The sequence below is a fragment of the Pituophis catenifer genome, unplaced genomic scaffold (genome assembly GCF_029215685.1).
Source record: "Pituophis catenifer annectens isolate HBS135680 unplaced genomic scaffold, rPitCat1.0.hap2 SCAF_7, whole genome shotgun sequence".
Taxonomy (NCBI): domain Eukaryota; kingdom Metazoa; phylum Chordata; class Lepidosauria; order Squamata; family Colubridae; genus Pituophis; species Pituophis catenifer.
In genome coordinates, this window is record NW_027256887.1 from 63411156 (window position 1) to 63429432 (window position 18277).

The window sequence follows — 18277 nt, forward strand, 5'->3', positions numbered from 1 at the left end:
GCATTGCTTTGGCAGCAAAATGTGTTGTTAATTCTGATGCTGGTAGTTGGGAGAAAACCTATAATGGCTCCCTGTTCAGCAGTTTAATGGCTGAGGTGTGCATTTCTTCCTTGGCAGGTGGCTGGAGGCAAAGAATTTGAACATGTATATTATTGATAGTGGGAAGGTACACAAATACTCTCTGTGTTTCCTAAAAGGGCCTTGGGTTCCCATACTTCAATTTTGTTGCAGCTGAGGGCTGCCACCTCCTCTTTTTTTGGGGGGGGGTTCCATGGGCCACAAGAGGCATGCTGATGATGTAGAGTATTAAATAAAGTAGGATTGGTCTTGGTTAGAATTTGCATGAGAAACCATCAGAGAAATTCAAGGCTGTGTATGTATACTATACTGAAAAATTGAGGGGGGAGGGGATGATAAACTGAAAAAGGCAATAACAAACCACTTGCATAAGGTTGCCAAGATACAGTAATTGCATTGAGGCAAGTAAAGCTGTCAGAGCTCCATTCCTCCCCCCAAGTTCATATTCCTCATGCTATCATTGAATTTCTATTCCTGTTTTTTAAAAAATCCCACTTAAAATTAGTACAATCCAAATTCCACCTCCAAGCCTTAATATTGGAATTCAGAAAATCTTTGCCTGCTTTCTCCCAAGAATCCAATTCTCAGCTTTCCACTGGCTGCTTACGTGTAAACACAGTGTATCTCAGCATGGCAGTCTGACAGTCTGGATGGTATGCAGCTGCTTAAAACTCTTCATTGCCAAATATAATGATAGGAGAGAGTGTTGCTGTGTTTCTTGTGTGCCAGATTGGACCTAGACATCCACACAGAAGCAGAGTTAAAGGCTTAGCTGATGGAAGGATCTCATCTTAACAAGATTTCCCTAGCTATGATGGCTATCAAAAGGTGTGAAGACAAGCATTGGTAGGGGTCATTTAATGATTTATGTAGTTAAATGTATGTGTCTGTGTGCATGTGCATGTGCCTTCCACATGTGTGTGCTTATCACAAGCAGACACATGTGGAAATGTCTTCTCTTCAATCAATCAAATGGCTATTTATTTATTTACTAAATTTATTTGCCGCCCATCTCCCTATTAAGGTGGCTCTGGGCAGCCTATGTTGTTCCGGATCCCTTTATGGTTTTTTTGAACAATTTTATTCTCTTTTTAGTGGAATTTTGACATGGCAGTCAATCTGGTAAGATTCACAATTGTCTCAAATTTCCCCATTTCAGGACTATGTCTCCAACTACCACATCAATCTGTGGAGCCCCAGAGCTTTAGAAATGGATTTGTAACCTTTGCAAGACTGATAGATGTTAATGACTCTTTCAAAAATGTCTTCAGAAATGTATCTTGAGTGGCATATGACATAGCATTGAAATTTGTGTGGTGAGAATTACATCATGATGACTGAATTAGAGTATGTGAGATTTTTATAGGGAAAGTCTAGTCCAAGTCCGATCTAATTGCTTGATAAGTTACTCATACAATTATCCTATCAATTTGTTCAACCAGATTAAATGAAGGATGAGGAGATTTGAATATTTTTGATACTCGCAGATCAAATCTGAGATTTCTGTATTGATAAAATAAATAATTCTGGTGGCAAATAAATGCAAAATATTTTTAAAGGGGCGAATGTGTTTATTTACATATAGCAAAACTTTCATATACAGTCACCCTGTATGATGGTGATCCATGGTAGTTTACAGTATAATGATTTAAAACAATCAAATCAAGAAAGCCAAGCTAGTGTTTGTAATTACGGATATCCCTTTAGACAGCAAATTCTGTGCAATACCATTTCATTAGCCTTCTTAAATGCAAACAAGGAAAACACCATCTGGATTTCTAGGAGGAAACTGTTCTGAAGGAGTGGGATATCAATATAAAACATGTTTCCTACTAACTTAGCCCCCTTCCCCTAATCGCACAATTAGAAGGTTCCTGGAACATTTCCACCCTGGATAAATAGATAAGAAAGGTTGATTTTACTTACATGACAATTATCTGCAGATAGCTGGGAACCAAACCACAAAGGGCTTCATAGATCAAAACCAGCACTTTCAACTGTACTCTAATCTATTGAAAGCTGATGCAGTGCCTTTAACACAAAGATTGCATGGCTGTATCAGTTCTTACTTGCCAATAACCATAGGCCAATAACATTTTGCATTATCTGCAGCAAGTGGTCTCCAAACGAAACTCCGTATAAAGCACTTTGGAGTAACCATCCTAGAAAAAGTCCACCCTAAGTGTCATTAGTCTACCAACTGGCGATAACCAATGCATCAAACAATATGGCTACAATTTTGAGCAACACATTTATTCAGTGACAACCCAGTGAGGACATATAAAAGAAATACTACAATGCACTCTTGCAGGTTATAGAGCTGCATCCATGACCCTGATTCTATTTTAGAACGTTAAGAATGCAAGGTTTCCCCTTTCAAATCGTTTCTATCCGTTATTCTTGCAGTGATGGCAAAGATTCCAGTTTGGTCTGCAGTAGTGAGTCACTCCTGATCTATATGCAGCCAAGAAGGTCCGTTCAGAAACATTTGTCCAAATGTAACTATTGCTTGATGAGAATTTTCTGTGCAGCTTCACTGTCCCCTGAAATGAAACCTATTCACAAAACATAAAACTATATGACTTGAATTTCCCTGGGAAGAAATAAAGAGGAAAAAAGTATGCGTGAAAAAAGGGAAGAAAAATAACACGGCAACAAAAATATTTAAAAATGTAATTATTTTGGCCAAAAAGAATCATGCAGCAACTGCAGAAAGAATCACTTTTACTGAGCTTGTTAGCATTTGCAAGATAAAACCTAAATTTATGCCATTAATTTGCATATATTAGATTTCTTTTCACTGCCACTGGTTTATAGTTTCTGTGGATTTTTTTGCAAATGTGTGTGTGTGTTTCCCTCCTTCCCTGGTATTAATTAACACTTACAGTATGTATGTGTTTGTGTTATAAAACACATACATACATAATATATCTCAGCACGACAGTCTGACATGGTCTTCAGCTATTTAACTCTTAATTGCCAAATATTTCCTGAATGTCAGAAGATGACAATGCAAGCTTGGATGTAAACATCTACACATAAGCATGTTTAAAGCTTAATTGATGGTAGGACCTTATATTGATAACATCCTATGGTAGTTACAAAGATTCCAGGCATGGATAGGAGCCATTTGATTATTTAAAATTGCCCCTGAATAGTATCAGAGCTTCATTTGTCTATATGTGCATTGTTATGCCTGATGGACACTAGGCATTACATGCCACAATAAGAACTTCATATAAATTATCAAGCAGAGATGTGGGCATCATAATTCAGGGATATTTTGCTTTGTATCCGAAAGCTTTTCAGGAGGATATCAAGCAATCTGTTGGTCAGTTGAAGGGCAGTGGGTAATGCAGCAAGACAATTATCTCTGAGATAAAAGTAAGTCTATAAGAGAATAGCCAGAACAAATTCAATGTTTTGGAATGGCCTAATCAAAGTCTAGACATATCTCCCATGAAGACATGTCCAGATCTGAAACTGACAATCATGCTAGAAAGCCTCCAAGTTTCACTTTACTAAAGGAATTCACTAAGCTGAAGTGGATTCAGCTGCCTGCACTGTAAGATGAGAGAGTGATGACCAATTACAGAAGCATTTGGTTATAGCTAGGTATTACTTTGATAGGTATTATATAATGAGTAACTGACTCATAGAGAACAGTTAGTTTTTACAGTGGCATATTGCAAGTTGCATGACTTTGTTTATGAAATTAATGTAACCACAAAACTCTGGTGTTTTCATTCAGAATCCCATCATAGGTCAATAGGACCTATATGAAGCTCTGAAAATATTCATAGCAGAAAGATGCAAACATTCAGAAAACAGAAAAGGATGAATGCTTTCTCACTGAAGTGATAACTATAGTTAGGAGTACAATATTTGGACTCTGAAAACCTGGATAACCATTAAGTGGAAGCAAAGAAATGCAGGAAACAGTTAAAATTATCTCGTGGAATGACAATTATGAATCCAGTTATTTGTAACAGTCTGATTACTGGCTAATAGACTACAGTGGACGGTGGATATTTTCTCAGTGGGAGTATATGGTTAAGAAATAATTGGTAATTTCTCTGAGTGTTTGAATGGAGGACTTATTTCAGCATGCAAGGTGATACAGTCCCCTCTCCCGCATTCTCTGAGATAAGAGTAAATAAAAGGCGAGTGTATGTGTGGTGTGAAGGGACAAAGGAGCAATTATAATCCATACACAGGTGCCAAAGAGAGAGCAGTGGCTTAGCAGGAATCTGGAAACAAGGTGTCTCCTTCTAATGTAAGGAAACATAGCCTGTGCCCTGTAATTATGCTCTATTTATAAATAATCAAGGGTTGGGAGAAGGTGTCTCCAATGAGCTCTACTCAAACAAAGCTGAAGTTAGGCTGCATGTCCCTGAATTTTCTCACTATGGGAGTTGGGATATTTTAATTAAGTATAGTTAAATGGATAAGTGTAGGCAACATACACAAAGGAAGATTAAAAACAGATGTACAATAATATAAGAAACAGGTTGGGGAATGATCTCATTGGGGAGCATCAATAGCATAAAAGATGAGTGAGGTTACAAATCTCTCTGCCCTTCAGACACAAAAGAGCAGGTCCATACATGAAGGTCCAATTAAACGGATTGATTCCTAAACAGCCTATGCCCAGGAATCTTATCAACTAGCAATTTGCAGCTGCTTGGAATTAAATAAGGGTCTGTGGAATTTTAAGAGAATGGACTTAGTCTGCTTGTGTCTCTGAGGGATTCTAGGCCGATCCCTCTTTTAACTTCACTCCCGGGTTCTACAACTTCTTCTCATAAACTACCTCGGGGTCTGGGAGATCTGAGCTCAGGAGTAAATAAATAATTTCTTAGAGCAAGCAATTTTGTTTGGGACCCAGACTAAAGAACTGTAACTTGCTGTACTCTTTAAAATACAAGGCTGTATCTCTAGGCTACTATTACACTTAAAAAAAAATGAGTGGAATGCTGTGGGCTCTGTCTCCCTCCCCTACCAAAAAAGAGAGAGCAGTGAATGGAGCTCTAATGAAAGCATTTGATTTCATCTCATTCATATGCATATTTAATGAGGATTAAATATATTTGATATGATTATTCACTATGTCTGTCCGTCCGTCCATCAGTCCATCCATCCATCCATCCATCCATCCATCCATCCATCCTATATATGTGTGTGCCTATGTATGTGTGTGTTTGTCTATAAATTAATTAAAAATTTAATATTTTTCTATTCTGGCACTTTAAACATTACTGTAATAGGGGCTATTTGTGGGTTCATAGGATTTGAGAAAGAAAACAGTACAAAAATGTCTCGTTTAAATCCTTTCCTATTTATTAAGGAAATATATCAAAGTAAGCAAGCTACTTTGGATTTCACCACATTCCTTAGCAAAAGTTATCAGTGATTATTTACTGCTAGACAAAGTGAAGCCATCTTCACACTCTTTGCTTCTCATCCTTCTTTTTCTTCTTGTGTGCCAAGGCTTGAAATTAAAAAGATATTGCAACATAAACTTTTTTTCTCTAAACGTGCTCTAACTTCACACTGTATATTTTTAAGCTACAATATTACTCTAATATGAGCATGAGATCATAGGTAGGTAGGTAGACAGACAGACAGACAGACAGACAGACAGACAGACAGACAGACAGACAGATCTTATCTCTAGTTAGGTCTTATAAGTTGAACAAATAGAATTAAAAAATAAAATGTATATCTGGTTATTCCTAATTACTAACTTTCCTTTACAGACAAAGAAGAACCAAATATGGATGACATTCATTTTCTCTCTCAGATTGCTAGAGGCTGTCTTCCTTATTTTTTTTCTGGTAAAATGTCTCATCCTTTTTCATCTTTGGTCCTAGAGAGATCACTGTGAAGGGTGAAGAAGATCATGCAGCACATCCTTCTCCACATTTTGAATTATCTTTTTCCAGATCTCATCCAACATTTCTCTTCAGCAACATTCTCTGGAATGGACCTCAAACAAACAAGCTTTTAGAAATCCTATTTAGGCCCACCAACCAACATTGGTCTTTACTGAAACTAACTGCAACTCTGTCTGGATCTATCTCAATTTGTACTGACTCTTACGTATCCTCCATCAAAGTCCTCTGTTAAGAGGGGGAAAATCAGGAAATCCAGGCAATTCAAATGAATATAAAGGTTTATTGCAAGGGTATACTCTCTACAAGAATCTGAACTACTAATGATCAAAGCAAATAGGTGGCAGGTAAGAGTCAGTGGAATTCAACGTGGGATGAGATCTCTCTTGTGGGCCCAAAGTGACTCAAGACTGAGAATGTGCTTGACCCCTCAATCCCCAGGCCATCTCCTACATCTTCTTTCCAACATCTTCTCTGACTTTATTAATACTACGCATACAATACCAATTCATAGCCATTCCTTCTCCTCTGGGAACATTTTCCAATGAGAAACAAAACTCTCTGTTTTAGTTTCAGTTTTAATTTACCTACTATTTGGATGAATACAAAAATAGGAAACCATGGCTGAATCACACTGTCACAATTGAAATTTAATAACTACAGGAGACCTTTGGAGTTAAACTAGCTAAATTAAGCTAGTTACTTAAGCTTGTCAAGATTTGCATAGACCCTGGAAGCTACCATTGTGCACACCTGCTTTAGATATTTTAGATAGTATGTTAATAAATAGTAGTTACAACTGGATGTCATCTTGAGTTATGGCTTTGTGTGATATGATTGAGCTTGGCAGGCTACTAGTTTCATGTGCTCCCTTGTCATAATTCCCCTCCTGCATGGTTAAGAAAATAATTTGGAAAGTGCAGCTCCCAGTTTTGGTTAACTGTATCTTTTTATTATCTACACCTAAAATTATGTTTGGTGGTTTCAGATAAGCCTTTATCTGTGTGTGCATGGAATCCTCTTGCCTTAGACACAGCTTTATATTGGATCAGATTATGACACCTTTTGTAATATTTCTGAATTTTTGCACTGCTTCCTCCATTGTTGCTTACTATCACCCCCCCCCAAAGGAAAGGCAGAATACGCACAAAATGACACCTGATAATAGGATTAGGAATTCTTATTTGGATAAAAGTGCTATGTATATAGTAGGTTCGACTCTTTTGAAAGTAGCTGCCATTTTTTTCTCTTGACTCTGCTAGTTATAGATATACGAATAACACTTTTTCTCTCTTTTCTTTCCCACACTGTTTCTCTCTTCTGATTCTACCGGTCTTCAGGTATTTAGCTTAGTGATGTATGTACAACCCTGCCACTTTTCAATTATGCATTTCCCATACTACAGGTAGCCCAGTGAGGCAAGAAACAAATCTTCAATTGAACAGCCGGACTTGTTTATCTACCACTTAGATTGCTTTTGATATACATCAAAGGAATTGAGGAAAAGAGAGAGAGAGAGAGAGGCAGAAGAAGAAAAACATTAAGATAACTATCTAGGGAGATGAGGATAAACGCATTCACCCAATGAAGGGTTTTTAAACAACTTCCTTTCCCAGTTCGTACTTTTATACATGCTGTGTTTCCCAACCATGCTGAGCTGTTATGGAAGAAATTTTCTCTTCTGGCTGAGGTCAGGCTGTCCAACAACGCCATGAATATTTATCCCATTTATTGTTTTTCTATACTTGGCTTCCTGAATGCCACCTGCTTGGCTTACATTTAAGATCAATACATTTTAAAATAAATCTCATTCTTTTTTCAGCCCTGCATAAGTGAAAGTGAACATGCACACCCCTCTGTTTTCCCTTTTTGCAAAAGCAGCAGGACTATACCAATCTGTGTGGTTGCTGGTGATGTGTACATTTCAGTTTTCAAGGCAGCTATGCTGATAGCTGGGATAGAAAGTAGAATCTCATGTAACACAGCATTGATAGCAGATGAGACTGCTAAGGGAATAAACATCAAAGAGAGAACGTTGTCGTTCTTAGTGGTAATTCATGTTTCTAGCTATTATTGAGTGTACTTTTATACCCCTGGAGACCTGAACATTAGTAGACATAGCACTACTATATTGCAGCATCATGGGCAATGTTGTCTTGACACAGCAGCCCATTTTGAAAGAACATTCTGTATTTTCAGTATAACCAAGGGAGTGGAAACATCAATATTTCATAGACCTCAGTCCTTAAGAGCAGGAAGACGGAAATATAGCCTAGTCTATCTTTTCAACAGAAATAGGGAGTCGTTAACTACTCCTGAATGAATTAAGTAACAAAACACAGACACACACACACATATACCCCCTCTACGTTCAAAAGTAGCCACAATTGCTATATGAAAACATCCACAATCCATATGAGAACAATATTTTAACTAAACCAACTCTTCCGATTTCTTCAGAGAAAGAAAAGAAGATACGTTAAAATGCCATTAAGAACACAAAAGAGTTTTTGGGATGGTGCTTTTTGCACCTAGTAACAGTTGTTCAGCTCATACTACTACAGTCAACATGATAAAATTCACAAACAATTTTGTAGACTGTGTGGATGCACACATGGAACTTCCCTTTGAAAAGAATGTGGTCTGCCCTTCATGCAGGGGTGAAATCTAAATATTTTTGCTACTGATTCTGTGGGCAAGGCTTGGTGGTGGGTGGGCATGGCTTGTTGGTCAGGTGGGTGGGGCCAAGTCAATGTCACTTCTTTGCCCTTTTTTAACCTACAAAACAGAACACAACACAACTGACTCACCCACAATGTAAAAGCAGCTGTGCTAGACCCAAAATGGCCCCTGCAACAAGCAGGAATCTCACACAGCCCCAAAATGCCCCAAAAAACAACCTTCACACTTTACACACACACAACACAACACAACACAACACAACACAACACAACACAACTGGCTCACCCACGATGTAAAAGCAGCTGTGCTAGACCCAAAATGGCCCCTGCAACAGCAGGAACCTCACACAGCTAGAAAAAGCCCAAAAAACCAACTTTCACACTTCACACACACAAAATTCCTTGGTAGTACAGTGGTCTAAGCTGGTTATTAAGACCAGCTGCCTGCAATTACTGCAGGTTCGAATCTCGCCAAGGCTCAAGGTTGACTCAGCCTTCCATCCTTTCTAAGGTAGGTAAATTGAGGACCCAGTTGTGGGGGCAATAAGATGACTTTGTATAAATATACAAAAGGATGAAGGCTATTGCTTAGCGCATTGTAAGCCGCGAGAAGTCTCCGGAGAAGGGCGGCATATGAATCTAAATAAAAAAAAAATTCCACATACAGCTTGTGAGATTTTGTGTGTTTATGTAGTTAGAGTGAAACACTACAGAAACACACTAAATCTCAGAAAGCTGCACAAATATTATTTTATTTTATTTTATTTTTATTTTTATATAAAAGCAGCTAAATTTAAAACTTCCTAAACTTTAAATGGCTAGGTCTAAAAAAAGCACAACTAAAAAAAAAACCCAATTAACTATTTTTTTTAAAGCTCCCAAAGGGGGAAAAAACTTACCCAATAGAACAGGGGTCTCCAACCTTGGCAACTTTAAGACTTGTGGACTTCAACTCCCAGAATTCCTAAGCCAGCTTTGCTAGGAGTTGAAGTCCACAAGTCTTAAAGTTGCCAAGGTTGGAGAACCCTGCAATAGAAGGTACAAGGCAGGCAGGAAGGCAGGCAGGCAGGCAGATAGAGCTGCTCACCGATGAGCTTGATTGCAGGCAGGGAGATTCAGTTGCTTGCTGATGCAATGGATTGCAGGGATTACAGCAAGGCGTTGCGACCAGCAGCTAAGATAAGCAAGCTGGGGTGGGGGGGGGAGGGATTTTTGCTACCAGTTGGCAGGCAACTCAGCTGGGATCGTCAGAGCCTTTTAAAAGAAAAAAGTTTTTTTCTTTTAAATAGCTCTGACGATCCCAGCTGAGTTGCCTGATTAGCAGGCAACTCAGCTGGGATCGTCAGAGCTTGGCTGGTCAGAGCTTGGCTCGTCAGAGCCATTTAAAAGAAAAAAAAGGCTCTGATGATCGCATGGCTCAGCTGGGCATGGGGGGCGGGGGCAGGGATTTTTGCTACCGGTTCTCCAAATTGCCCACCGCCATCACTACCTACTCGCCCGAGCCGGTCCAAACCAGAAGCATTTCACCCCTGCCTTCATATACACGTTTATAGAATCATAGGACTCAATGGGAACTTAGACGTCTTCCAGTCCAACTCCCTGCCCTTGGCAGGAGACCTTTCATCATCATAGACTAATGATGATATTCAATCTTTTCTTGAAAATCTTCAGTGTTGATGCACCCAAAAATACGGGAGGCAAACTGCTTAATTTTTCTCACTTTCAGGAAGTTTCTCCTTCGTTCCAGGTTGGATCACTATTTAACAAGCTTCCATCCATTGCTTCATGTCTTATCCTCAGAGCTTTGGAGAATATGTTGACCTGTCTGTGGCAAACCCCCCCCCCATACACTGGAAGACAATTATCATTTCACCCCTAATTCTTCCCTTAACCATTCCCCTGATTATTTATCCTATGGACCCTCCCCCACATCTTACTTGGTCTTCTCTGCACTCTTTCTAGGATCTCAACATATTTTCTCTATCATGGTGACCAGAATTGGATGCAGTATTCCAAGTATGGCCTCACTAGTGCAGTATAAAGTATAAAACTTCTTGTGATCTTGATGCTATCCCTCTGTTGATGCAGCCTAGGACTGTACTGGCTTTTTTGGCAACTGCAGCACACTGCTAGCTCAAATTTAAGTGGTAGTCCGCTAAGAAATCTACCAGTAGATCCCTCTCAGGTTGCTGCTGTGAGCCAGGTACTGCCTATTCTATACCTGTGGAGTTAGTCAGCCAAATGTGAATCCACATGGTGGTGGCATTGTCTATTACACATTGCTCTATCTTACCAAGAAATGGCTGTGGTCTACTTTGTCAAATGCCTTAATGAATTCTTAAGATTAATGGATCAGGGAAACACTACCCACAATGTTTCCCCAATCAACTAATTTAGTCACTTTATCAAAGAAGGCAATGATGTTTTCTGGCAAGATCGGTTTTTAGCAAACCCATGCTGGCTTCTGGTAATCACTTTGTTCATTTCTAGTTGCTCACAAATCTGCTGCTTGGTTATCTTTTCCAGGATTTTCCTGGGTATTGATGCCAATACAGACTGATTGGTCTGTAGTTCCCTCTCCCCATTTTTTGAAGAATTAACTCTTTTCCAGGCCTATAGTAATTCCCCATGCTACAGCAGTCATGAAAGATTTTGCTCGGTGGTTCCATGATCACATTTGCCAGTTCCTTCAGAACCCTGGGATGTAATTCATCTAGTCTTGGCTATTTGAACTTATATGCAGTAAATAGGTGTTTACTTACCGATATCTTGCCTATTTTGACCTGCATTCCTGTTCTGTTTCCTACAGTGCTGCTTTTGGTAGGTTGGACTATTTTTTTCCTTTCATGTAAAGACAGAGGCAAGAATGAATTAAGCAGTTCCATTTTCTCCCTGCTTTCCGTCCCTTTCTTGCCCTCTTCTCCCATTAGTGGACCAATTGTTTCCTTGATTTCCTTGATTTCTTGCTCCTTACATATTGAAAGAAACTTGTTGTTGTTGTTATTTTTTGGCATTTGTTACAAGTCTTAGTCCATTCTGAGCCTTAGCTTTCCCAACTCTGTCCCTGTGGATCCAGGCTATTTGTTGATATTGTGCTTTGGTTATGTATCCCTCTTTCCATTTTTTAATACTTGTCCTTTTTTCTCTCAGTTTGTCAGAGAGTTCTGTATGCAGCCATGCTGGTTTCATCGAGGGTCCCTTGTTTCTCATGATAATGTGTTTGATCAGGCTTTTATGATCTTTCAGAGTTTCCCAAGCATCTTGAATTGTTTTTCCCTTTAGGATTTCTATCCATGGAATCTTTCCTAATTTCTCCCTTTGTTTGTTGAAGTCAGTTCTCTCAGAGTCTAAAACACTAGTCTGACTTGGTTCAATTATATGTGTCTGCATTATGTTGAATTCTAGTATGACATGACCAGAGGTGGTATTCAGCCGGTTCACACCAGTTCAGGTGAATCAGTAGCAGCGATCGCGGATGGGCCCGCCCACCTGCCCCAGCTCCAAGTCCTGCTGTTTAGGCACATTTTTGAGGCTGGGTGCATGTGTGGAAAGCATGTGAGTGAGCAAAGAGCATGTGCAGAAGGGCCCTGCGCATGTGCGGACAGCATACGAGCGAGCAAGCGACAAACTGATGGTAAAGTAAGTGGTACCCCTGGACATGATCACACTTCTCCATGGTTCCTATAACTTCTACTCTTTCTATCATTTCATCCCTATTGGTAAGAATTAAATCCAGTATAATTAAATTTCCCTTCTCAGTTTAGACTGAGTTACAGTGCAGAAAAAGAATCTGGATTTGGATGAAACAGTATCAAAGATTCCAAAGCACAAGGGATGATCCTGGGGAATCTCCAGTACTGGAAATCTTCTCTCCTACCTAAATCTATAGGGGTAAATGAGCATCTGTGTTTGAGATACACTTCTCTTTCAGAGTGACATATAATACTGTATTTAGATTATAACCAGTTCAAAATGTGGGTTTAAATTTACATTGATTCATCTGCAAGCCCATTGTATGGAGGTACTGCTTCCCTTTCGCCTTTCAGCTCCAATCCAGGAACCCTCAAGCAGTCGCATTCACGACAAACCATTTTATACCAAATTTATATTTGCTGATAAAGAAATAAAGGGAGACTAATATAGATCTATTGCAAGCGGTTTAGCTCTCCAAGTAAGGGTATGGCTAGCTGATGAGAGCTAAATAGCTTGAAATAGATCTATACAAGTCTCCCTTTATTTCTTTATCAGCAAATATATATTTTTTTATGTACATATATATATATATATATGTACTGTATGTATATGTATGTATGTATATATACATAAATATTCACTGGGAATAATCATGACTTAACTTAACTTAAACGTAAATAAGATGGAATCATTTTGTCAAGCCCAAATATACATTTGAATTTCTGACCTCTCAAGCATACCTTTGAATGACCAAGTAGGAAAGACCGATTCTGGCCCCTGTAAAATTTGCATCTCTTGTATGCATCGTCAAATATTTGTTCATACACCTAACACTATATCTGCATTCACAGATTTATGCACAGAACAGAGTGTACTCGGCACTCTAATTCATCAGCACAAAAGGCATAATTTTATTCTCAAATATAGCATATCCACTCATTCAGATGCATACATACCTACTGTCACTTTGTTAGAAGTGACTAATGGAGGACATCATAGAAAATGTGGTATGGAGCGAAGAGGTTTATCCTTCCTTACCTAACAGCAATCTCTATTAGTTTCCCCATAGCTTTTAAGGAGGTTGGGGGTTAAAGAAAAGCATGTCAGTGAGAGAGGAGTAAAAGCTGTGGGTTGAGAGGTTTATTGTCGTGTTCCATGTAAAAGCACACATTAGGCACATATGCATTATGAGTTAAAAGAAATCAAACAAGTTCAATCAAAAGCCCTATCTGGTGGGGCTTGATGTTTCATATATTTGTCTTCTGAATAGAAGTACGCTTAAGAAAATTAAGCTTCAACTTTATTGCAGTTACATTTAATTCTGTGTCCATTATTTTTCATTTATTGTTGCATTGTCGTTCATTTATTGCCCATTGTTCATTTATTGTTACATTACAAATAAGTTGAAACCGCCATTTCCATTATATTGTCGTGCTTGCATTCTGCAAGAAATGGCAGCCTCCTCTAAATTAATAACCCAGCACAAATATCCTCAGGAATCAATCTGAGCACAGCCAGCTAGCAGAGTAACAACAATAGTGAAAGAGCAACTACAGAGGAAAAGTCTAGGAATGCAGCTATCTGGGTCCCAACCTCTTCAGGCTTCTAATATTTCAGATTGCCTAAGATGCAAGATCTTCTCCCATGTGGTATTAATTCTTCAGCATTCTGCTTTAGGATGATCAAAAATTATGATTATAAGGCCAATCTTTCTACAGAAGAACAGCTTTCCTATAGTGCTTTGGGTACATGCACAATTTCCACTCTGAAAGGTAGGGTTTTTGATGTGTTCAGAGATCGTCTCTTAAGATATGCATCACTGCCTCGTTTGGAAGTCTTATCAGGAAAGCAAAGCATATGAGAAGAGTGAGTGACATAAACTAAACAAGTTAATTTCCCTTCTCAGTCTGATGACACCAGTTGTTCTTTTGTATTAGCAACAACAAGACCAGCCAGTGGTCTTATATAAGAGCTATATCCTCTGTTAGACGGCTGTTAGGTCAATGTTGTCAGTGGGTGGATTTGATAAAAAAAAATATCATTATCCTTATGTTCTCTCCTTTTTTGCTGTTTTCTCATGGCTAGAAAGTCAGGTTTCTTTTCCCAGTGAACTGATCACTTCGAATGCTTTTAAGTAGCTATTGCAGGATACGGAAGATCTCTTGAGCATTAAAAATCTTGGGCTTAATCATTGGGGTCTCTGGTTTAAAAGACCTCCAAGACTAGGAATCGGAAACCTATGTTTGAGATCCTGAAGTGCTGCTGTATCAGTCAGAGCAAGGGTTAGATCAGAGGTCTTCAAACTTGGCAGTTTTAAGACTTGTGGACTTCAACTCCCAGAATTCTCCAGCCAGCATAGCTGGGTTAGATAGACCAAGAGTGTTCAGACATTCAACATATGTTCCGTTTCCCAGTTGTCTTACGTATTCTACTTCACAGAACGTTCTGTCCTGGAGAATCAGAAGAATAAAATCAGAATCCTACAGAAGGTAATGCAGCCCAACAGCTAGAGAAGCTTTATTGTTAATGAAGAGGAGGAAATGAATAAGCATATGTTTCAGTGAATAAAAGAAACTTCCCTTAGCTGGAGAGTGGTGTACTGTATGAATCATTCCTGAGGAAATTAGCGTTAGCTAGATGAATGCAGAAACAAAAACAAAAACAAAAAACAAAACAAAACCCTGGATAGAGAACATTTGTGAATTAAAGGAGTTGTGTAATTGAGGGGACGGAGTGAATACCTACAAACAACAACAACAACACCAACACTAAGTTCTCGTTTAGAATGAGTCCAAAATCACAGAGAAAAAGGACAACCTTGAAACAGTGTAGCTGGGTAAAGCAAGCTACCCCGCTTTTGAGCGTAGCAGATTGGTTGGACTGAGTTTGCCCAATCAGGCAAGGCTTTTCCTGCAGCTACACAACAAACAATAGAACTGAAGGAGTTGGCAAATGCTGATCCAGTGTGTAAATGGGTCAAGAGATAAAGATATCTGACAGAAAAGCTGCTGAGTTTTTGCAAAATTGGGAGCGATAGTTGTTCTTGCAGCAATATTGTACTGGTATTGTAGTGGTGAAATGTAAAATTTGTTACTACCGGTTCCGTGGGCGTGGCTTGGTGGTGGTGGGGGTAATATGACTTAGTGGGTGTGGCCAACTTTTTTTTTTGTACCTTTTAAAACCATTTTTTCTACAGCCTCTTCGGCTGAAGAGGTTGTAAAAAAATGCTTTTAAAAGCCTCTGACCATCCCAGCTGACTTGCCTGATCGGCAGAGGCTTTTCTTTTTTTTTAAAGCCTCTGATGATCTCAGCTGACTTGCCTGATTGGCAGAGACTTTGTTTTTACTTTTAAAAGCATTTTTTCGGCCGAAGAGGTTGTAGAAAAAATGCTTTTAAAAATAAAATAAAAAGCCTCTGATGATTGCGCGGCTCAGCCAGGCATGGGGGTGGGGAGGGATTTTCTCCGAACCACCCGCCGCCATCACTACCAGATCAGGCGATCCGGTCCAAACCAGGAGCATTTCACCCCTGACTGGTATCCCAGTTGAATGCAGGAACAAGGGAAATTGAGGGCATTGCTGTAATAGACTGTATTTAGTTAGCTATAAATACAGGAAGTCCTTGACTTACAACAGTTCACTTAGTGACCATTCAAAGTTACAACAGCACTGAAAAAGTGACTTGTGACCGTTTTTCACCCTTATGACCATTGCAGCATTCCCATGGTCACATAATTTATATTCTTTTTTTAAATCAAGTTTTATTGACTTTTTTCTTTCTCACACACCCACATAATTTATGAACTGAGTATTGACCATATCATATCTTATACAACTTGTCATCTCCAAATACATTTTACATAGTTACAATTTCTGCCAGAATATTTTTCCCGTACTTTTTTATCTTATCTTAATACTTCTATGCTTAGTGTATAAACAACAACTTCTTCCGCCCTTAAATTCTAATTTCTCCATTATTAATCATATATATTCTCTTTTAACTTTTATATTGATTCATTCTTCGTCCTAATAAATTTAAACATATTCTACCATTTCATCTTTTTTTATTTTACAATAATCCTTCTTCTCCTTCTCTCTTTCCCTTCCCTCCCTTCTTTTATCCTTTCCTACTTTCTTCTTTCCTCCTCTCCTACTCCTTCTCTACTTCCCCTTATAATTTACATTCTGATGCTTGACAACTGGTTTACAATTATGACGGTTGCAGTCTCCCAAGGTCATGTGATCCTCTTTTGCAACTTTCTGACAAGCCAAGTCAATGGGGAAGCCGGATTCACTTAACAAATGTGGCAAGGAAAGACATAAAATGGGACAAAACTCACTTAACAAATTTCTCAAGTTAGCAATGTAAATTGTGGTTGTAAGTTGAGGACTACCTGTACTTGGAATCATGGAAAAGATTAAAAGATGATTCTGGCTAGAAATGGGAGCTAAGCAAAGGAAGCTGCCAGGGTTACTTCCATCCTTTCAGGTGTGATTCAAGGTGATGGTTATGATCTGGAATGAGATTCCCCCTGATTTCCTGTGGCATTCTGGAAAGAATTAAAGACTGGGCTGTTCTCCAAGGTCTTGGATTAGGGTGATTGGGGCCCTTAACGGATTGTGTGTGGGTGTGGTTAGCCAGAACTTCCATCAGTTGCTTATGTTTTTTCCATTGTTTTAAATTCTTTCAATGTATAGTATTTTCATTCAGTTTGATTTTATTGTGCATTGCTCAGAATTAGTTCAGAGTTGGTGGGCAGTGCCTAAATAGAATACATCAAATTAAATGGTCTGATTGATTGATTGATTATGTGCTATCAAGTCACTGTCAACTCCTAGATTTTCTCCATTTATTCCTAATTTGGTCTTTCAGATCTTCTAACCTATTGCCACTATAAATGAGTCCATCAGCCTTGCTGCTGATCATCCTCTTCTCTTTTCTTCCACTTTCCCAACATTAGAACTTTGCCCAGAAAGCTATATCTTTGCATAATGTGTCCAAAGTGTGATAATTTCTTGGCTGCCATTTCCTCTTCTGTTGGTGATTGATCCTAAAAGGCCAAAGCTATCCATCACTTCAATATCTTCAATGTCAGTTCTAAGGCAGGTTGTACCTGTTGTCATTAGTTTGGTTTTCTTTATATCTAATGTTACTTTTATTTCTTTCACTGTGCTCCTTGACTTTTATTACTAGATACAGATCCTTTACATTTTCAGCTGCCCAGGTAATATCATCAGCATAATGCAGGTTATTGATGTTTCTTCTTTCAATTTTAAATCGATGCTCATCTTCCAATCCAGTTTCCCTTAATATATACATACTACATAAAAGAGTAACTGAAGAGATATAGTTAAAAGATGGCATCAAATTCATACAGTCACATCATTGGTATATTTCTACATCAAAGCATTCATAAATCAGAGGTGGGTTTCAGCAGGTTCTGACCAGTTCTGGAGAACTGGTAGCGGAAATGTTGAGTAGTTCGGAGAACTGGTAAATACCACCTCTGACTGGCCCTGCCCCCATCTATTCTCTGCCTCCTGAGTCCCAGCTGATCGGGAAGGAAAGAGGGATTTTGTAGTAACCTTCCCCTGGAGTGGGGAGGGAATGGAGACTTTACAGTATCCTTCCCTTGGAGTGGGGAGGGAATGGAGATTTTATAGTATCCTTCTCCTGCCATGCCCACCAAGCCACGCCCACCAAGCCATGCCCACAGAATTGGTAGTAAAATTTTTTGAAACCCATCATTGTCATAAATGTAACTGGAAGACCCAAACTATGGTTAAGAAGGAAACTGAGCTTCCCTTCTTGGACATCGTGCATCAGGCTCACAAGTACTATTTTATGCTCCTTCTTCTATGTTTTAACATGGTAATTAATCTTATCTTTGACAGAAATTTAGGAAGCAATAACTTCAGATAATGCCCTTTT